Source organism: Prinia subflava, chromosome 15 (genome assembly GCF_021018805.1).
Source record: "Prinia subflava isolate CZ2003 ecotype Zambia chromosome 15, Cam_Psub_1.2, whole genome shotgun sequence".
Classification (NCBI taxonomy): domain Eukaryota; kingdom Metazoa; phylum Chordata; class Aves; order Passeriformes; family Cisticolidae; genus Prinia; species Prinia subflava.
Window position 1 is genome coordinate 733,662 of NC_086261.1, and position 6,604 is coordinate 740,265.

Consider the following 6,604-nt stretch of genomic DNA (forward strand, 5'->3'; position numbering starts at 1 on the left):
GAGTGCCCGTACCCCCATCCCGGTGTCCTCCTGGCTGTGTCCTGGCTGTGTCCTGCATGTGCCGTGTCCGTGTGCCCCGGGATGTGCTGGGGCTGTGCCCTGCCCGGGGGTGTGCTGGGGGTGCATCCATCACTGTGTGTGACCCGGGGCTGGCCCGGGGTGAGGCTGTGGGAGCTGCCGGGGCTCTGGAGCTCCCTGAGATAAGGAGCTTACAGCGGGGGATAAGGAGCTCAGGGCTCCCAAAGCCCATTAAGGCTCCATGGGGCTCCCTGTTACCTGCAGCAGGCACGTGCTCACCGGGCTTTCCACCCACTCTAATGCCCCACCAGGGTTATGCCAAGGCCTTGCCCTACTCTCTCCTGTTAATTATTAACTGGAATTAATGAGGTGAAGAGTGGAGAGATGCAGGGAGCACCGCAGAGGATGCTCCCCTGGCCCATCACCCCAAGGACCCGCTGGTGCCCCCAGAGCAAAGGCGGCACCAAAGCCTCCAGCAAAGCCTGCAGCCCCAGCGTGGGTTCTGCTGTCTGCACACCTTCCGGGGTGCCAGGGAGCTGTAATCAGCTTCTCTGGAGTAAAGCAGCTTTCTGCAGCTGCCCTGGGCCATGAGCAGGGGGTGCCAGGGGCAGCCAGGAGCTGTGTGCCCCTCTAGGACCCTGCTGCTGGGTGGCACTGTTAGACTTCCATTCCATGGTATTCCCATGGCTTCACCAGCTGCTGGAGGGTCTGGAAGGCCTTGGCTGGGCAGCACCACTGGCGACAGGAGTGGGTGGAGGGTGGGAATCCCACAGGATCCAGTCCCTGTCCTTGGCAGGAGCAGCCAGGGCAGCAGGGCCAGGGAGCAGCTCTGGCTCAGCCGCTGCTCTCATCTGTAATTGGCACTGAGGGGTTGCTAAAAGGCTGCTGGCTAATTAGTTTATTCTCTGAAGCAGCCTTCCAGGAGCAGCTCGGTGATCCGGGAAAGGCCAGGGCTGGACAGGGGTGTCATTACCTCGTTAGGGCAGCTCATGGGGCTGGGAAGCACAGGCCTGTGCAGCTCCACTGGCACAGCAGCTGCAGGTCTTTGAGTCCTGGTGTGCTACGGGCCCACCTGAACCTGCGAAACCTTCCCGGGAGACAGCGCCGAGCACCCACCCCGGCTCCCGGCCCTGCGACATCCCGCGGGCACCCCGAGGACAGGGGGAAGGGGCTTTTCCAGGGGCCATGCGGGGGTGACGTGCTCGGGACACCCTCCCTGCGGAGCTGCGGCCGCGCTATCAGCCGGGCGCTCCCGCCGCCACAATCGCTGCTTTTGTTTCTGAACTGGGTGGGGAGTGGAAACCCGGCGGCCTTTCTCGTATAAAACACCGGCGATTCGTTATCTAGGGCCGCAGTGCTCGGAATGGCACTGGTGGAGCTCCCACCCCTCTTCATCGCTTCTGATCTCTATCGAGCTCTCCATGGAAACGGCAACAGCATCATCCCCGCGAGTCCCACAGCCACGCTGCCAGTGTGAGGGCTGGGGCTCCGGGCTGTCACCAAAACAGCTGTGCCCTCCCCGGACTGAGAGGATGCCCCGCTCCCTGTGCCCTCCCCGGACTGAGAGGATGCCCCTATCCCTGTGCCCTCCCCGGACTGGGAGAATGCCCCGCTCCCTGTGCCCTCCCCGGACTGAGAGGATGCCCCGCTCCCTGTGCCCTCCCCGGACTGAGAGGATGCCCCTATCCCTGTGCCCTCCCCGGACTGGGAGAATGCCCCGCTCCCTGTGCCCTCCCTGGACTGAGAGGATGCCCGGATCCCTGTGCCCTCCCTGGATTGAGAGGATGCCGATTTCCCCTGTTCCCTCCGTGGCTTGCTCAGTACTTGAGTGATGCCGGGAGCGAGGAATGCAGGCTGGCCGAGCTCCTCCTGCCTTTGCCAGCCCAGCCCAGGGCAGGTATCGCCACCACACCCAAACCTGTGCGGGGAGCCCTGACCCCGACACCCCCGAGCGTGCCCTTGAGCCCGGCCGCAGGCGGGGGCGATGCTCCGAGGAGGAGGAGGAGGGATAATTACTGTCCTGGGCCATCCTTGCGTGCTTCGTGGTCCAGCGGCTCAGCAATTAGCGCGTGGGAGCGGCCGGGAGGAGCTCCTCGTGATCCTTTGTCTCTCGGAGTTTCCCAGCAGAAGCTGCTCCCCGTGATTTGCTCTGAAGTGTCGCTGCCCCAGCTGAACCTGTGCGGCAGCTGCTGCCTCACCTGCCCGCAGGTCTGGGCAAAGAAAGCCTGGGTCCCTCCATAAAGTCAACAGCACAGTAGGCTCTGATTGTATCTTGCAAACAGGTGCAGTCACACCTATCTATTATATTTGATTTCACCCCTGGGGAATTAATGATAGAGAAAAAATAATTTTGATTGACAACTGGTGTGTCACCAAAAGGGATTTTTTTTTATGAGCAAAAAAACAGTTATGCCAGAATAATCCCAAACTGGTGCCTCAGCCAGTCCTCTGAGGAGATGGGATCAGTACTCCAGGAGCAGGGAAAACTGAGGCAGATGGAGGTGAGGGTAGGTGGAGCAGGCTGGTGCTGGAAGGAGAAGGTGCAGTAGGACACAGATCTGTCAGTGGTTGGCTTGGGGACCCTGTCGACTCCCTCTGCTCCAAGCTCAGCTCCTGCAGCCCGAGCCCGGGGCTGTGCCAGAGGCTGCCGGAGTGCCGGGGGCTGCAGGAGTGCCAGAGGCTGCAGGAGTGCCGGGGGCTGCAGGAGTGCCAGCAGGCTGCAGGAGTGCCAGGGGCTGCAGGAGTGCTGGGGGCTGCAGGAGTGCCAGAGGCTGCAGGAGTGCTGGGGGCTGCAGGAGTGCCAGAGGCTGCAGGAGTGCCAGCAGGCTGCAGGAGTGCTGGGGGCTGCAGGAGTGCCAGAGGCTGCAGGAGTGCCAGGGGCTGCAGGAGTGCCAGGGGCTGCAGGAGTGCCAGCAGGCTGCAGGAGTGCCAGGGGCTGCAGGAGTGCCAGAGGCTGCAGGAGTGCCAGCAGGCTGCAGGAGTGCTGGGGGCTGCAGGAGTGCCAGAGGCTGCAGGAGTGCCAGGGGCTGCAGGAGTGCCAGGGGCTGCAGGAGTGCCAGCAGGCTGCAGGAGTGCCAGGGGCTGCAGGAGTGCTGGGGGCTGCAGGAGTGCCAGAGGCTGCAGGAGTGCCAGCAGGCTGCAGGAGTGCTGGGGGCTGCAGGAGTGCCAGAGGCTGCAGGAGTGCCAGGGGCTGCAGGAGTGCCAGCAGGCTGCAGGAGTGCCAGGGGCTGCAGGAGTGCCAGGGGCTGCAGGAGTGCCAGCAGGCTGCAGGAGTGCCGGGGGCTGCAGGAGTGCCGGCAGGCTGCAGGAGTGCTGGCAGGCTGCAGGAGTGCCAGAGGCTGCAGGAGTGCCGGAGGCTGCAGGAGTGCTGGCAGGCTGCAGGAGTGCTGGCAGGCGGCAGGAGTGCCGGGGGCTGCAGGAGTGCTGGCAGGCTGCAGGAGTGCCAGGGGCTGCAGGAGTGCTGGCAGGCTGCAGGAGTGCCAGGGGCTCCAGGAGTGCCGGGGGCTGCAGGAGTGCCGGGGGCTGCAGGAGTGCCAGAGGCTGCAGAAGTGCCAGAGGCTGCAGGAGTGCCGGCAGGCTGCAGGAGTGCCAGGGGCTGCAGGAGTGCCAGAGGCTGCAGGAGTGCTGGCAGGCTGCAGGAGTGCCAGAGGCTGCAGGAGTGCCAGGGGCTGCAGGAGTGCCGGCAGGCTGCAGGAGTGCCAGGGGCTGCAGGAGTGCTGGCAGGCTGGGGCTGGGGCAGGAGCACGGCAGGTCTGCCTGGCACAGCCGGCTGTGACACCGGTGACTGAAGTTTCCATGGCTGACCTGCAGAGCCTGGGCACCTTCCTGTGCCACCCCAGTGCCTCCTGTGCCACCCCCTGTGGCAGCCGGAGTGTCCCGGCAGAGCCCTGTAACCAAAGGCGGGAGGTGCCCGAGGGGTGTCTGGGGTGTTCCCGTGGCCCCAGTGGGAAGCGGCTGGAGCAGAGGGATGAGAGCACTGCGTCCACTGGAATGTTTCTACTTTGAACGTGTTAAGGATCGTGTCTGTAACCTGCCCTAATTTTAGGCATTGGTCTCTGGCGCTGAATTCCCGCAGGGAAGAATGAGTGCAGGTGTAAAATTAGCTGGATTATTTCTGGGCTGGCGGTTACCAGCGCTCCATCACGGAAATGTCCGGCTCAGTCCTGTCCCCACCTCAGGACTGGCCTGCAATCACAATCCTGTTATCCAGCTGGAGCTTTAGAGGGAAAGGACACCATTCCTGCATTTAGGATTGATCCATGTCAGGGGCAGCTAAACAGAGTAGCCTTTCAGTCCCATGGTTTGGCTGGGAGCGCTTGGGAAGCAGAGACTGAACAGGGATAAATGGGGCGTTTCTAGGCTCTGCCACAGCTGCAGAGGAGATTATGTGAAATAACTAACATGGAAATGTTAATCAGCATTAGCTGTAGTCCAAATTCCACTAGAGGAATGCTAAACAAAGAGAAGGAAAAGGCTGGGATTAGGGTGGCTTGGCAACAGGCTGTCCTCCCCAAAGTTTGGGTCTCGTGCTCCAGGATTTAAGCTGTTATTTAAAATAAAAGTCATTTTCTTTCCCTCCTCGGTGCAAACACCAGAATGTCCAAGTGCAGAGCAGCTGGAACCAGCACACGGAGTGTGCAGCAGCCTGGAACGCTCTGCTGAGGACACAGAGAGCAGCTCCTCATTAGTGTGAGCACAAACATCCCTGCCCAGGCTGCTCGTGGCACTGCACTGCCAGGGCCCGGTGTCACCGAGAGGCCGTGACCGTGTGGGGCTGCAGGGGACATGGCCAGGCTCAGCTGAGGGGACTCTGAAAGGACATTCCTTGGGGTTTTGGTTTTTCATGCCTGGACATGGTCTCCCGAGCTTTTGGGTTTTTAATACTTAATGTTACCTTGTGTTTGACTGCTCACTCCCTGGTTTCAGTACTTTTCCCTGCTTGCTTTGTCCTGATCCTTTTTTACCAAGTTTTCAGAGCTAATATTTCTGAAGTAACTCAGGTTCTTCCTGTTCTTGTCCTAAGGAGCCAGGCTGGGAGAGCTGGGGGAGCTCAGCCTGGAGAACAGAAGGCTCCAGGAAGATCTTCGAGCCCCTTCCAGTGCCTAAAGGGGCTCCAAGAGGCCTTTGGAGAGGGACTTTGCACAGGGGCTGGAGGTACGGGACAAGGGGGAATGCCTTCACACAGCTTTAAGGCCCCTTCCAACCCAAACCAGCCTGGGATTCTGTGATCCTGTGCTCTCATTTGAGCTGGAAGTGCAGGAGGATGGGAGCTGTGGAGTCTGACACACGGGAAACCCCTAGGGCAGAGTTCACCCCAGTCCAGCAGAACTGGAACTGGTTTGGATTCAGCTGTGCCTCTTCCCCCACTTGCACACTCCTGGAGGGCTGCAGGGGATGGAGAGGGAGCGAAGTTGTGCAATCACACACGCTGTGATCTCTGCGTACAGCTGATTGTTTGAGAGGCTCTTGAGGCACAGACCACTCTGGAATGCATCCCAGGCTGGATGTGAGGTGGCATCTGAGTGTGGGAGCTGCCCTGTAGCAGGACAGAGGTTATTTTCTGTGTGGAGCTTGCAGATTGCTCACTGCACTTGAGAGACTGAGCAGACAAGTGTGTTCGAACAACAATCCAAGAGTGATGGGCACTGTCTAGCAGGGCTGGAGTCTCACCAGCTAAAAGCAGGGCTGAAATGAGGAGCAGGAGTTGCCCACTGGAGCAGCCAGGGAAGCATTCCCAGGTGGGATGCCCTGCTGCAGGCGCCATCCCAGCACGCTGGAGGGGCTGATGTCGGGACAGTGTCTGGTGTTTGCTCCAGGCACTCACCACACCAAAAGGGCACAGCACAGCGCTCCCCGACACTTCCCAGGCTGTTTGGGTGCTCTGCCCACGGGTATTTTTTCCTCCTCTTGAAATGACAAGACTCTGAGAAAGCCCATCCTTGAATAGCTGGGGAGTGCAGGTCTGCAGGGAGCCGGCTCGGGTTTCCTGGCTGCCGGACCCATCCAGCAGGTATTTCGGGCAGCCTCTTTGTCCAGCAAGCTGTGGGGTGCCACTGGAATTAGGGCACAGTGTGCCTGCCCCTTCCTCCGGGACTGCTCCGAGGGCTGAGGCCTCTGTTCCACAGCGAGCTCAGCTCCCGGATTTGCACAGATTGGTGCCCAGCAGGAGCTGAAGCTCCTTTCCAGAATGAATCCCATTCACAGGAAATTCAGCCCCTGTTTGCCATCGGCCATCGTCCAAGAGGGAGCAGTACCAGCAGAAACAGGATTTATTTTGCAGGAGTACCATGGACTCGGGGTGCAGTCACCGCTGTGAGTGACAGTCATGTGGCAGCCTCAGGTCCCCCTGTTCTCCTGTGCCACCCCGGGGTTGTTCACGCCCCAGCCTCTCTCTGCTCTGTGAGCCTGGGCTGGTTTGGCTGCTGCAGGTTCAGCTGCTCCCTCCGAGCAGGCAGGAGTTCAAACCCCGCTGGTTTCCCGCTGTTCAGAGCAGATGGAGAGCAGGGAAGGCACAGCCAAGATAATGGAGCTAATTTGCGAGGCTCGGGGAGCTGTGTGGGGTTTCTCTGGCTTCAGGAGACGCTGC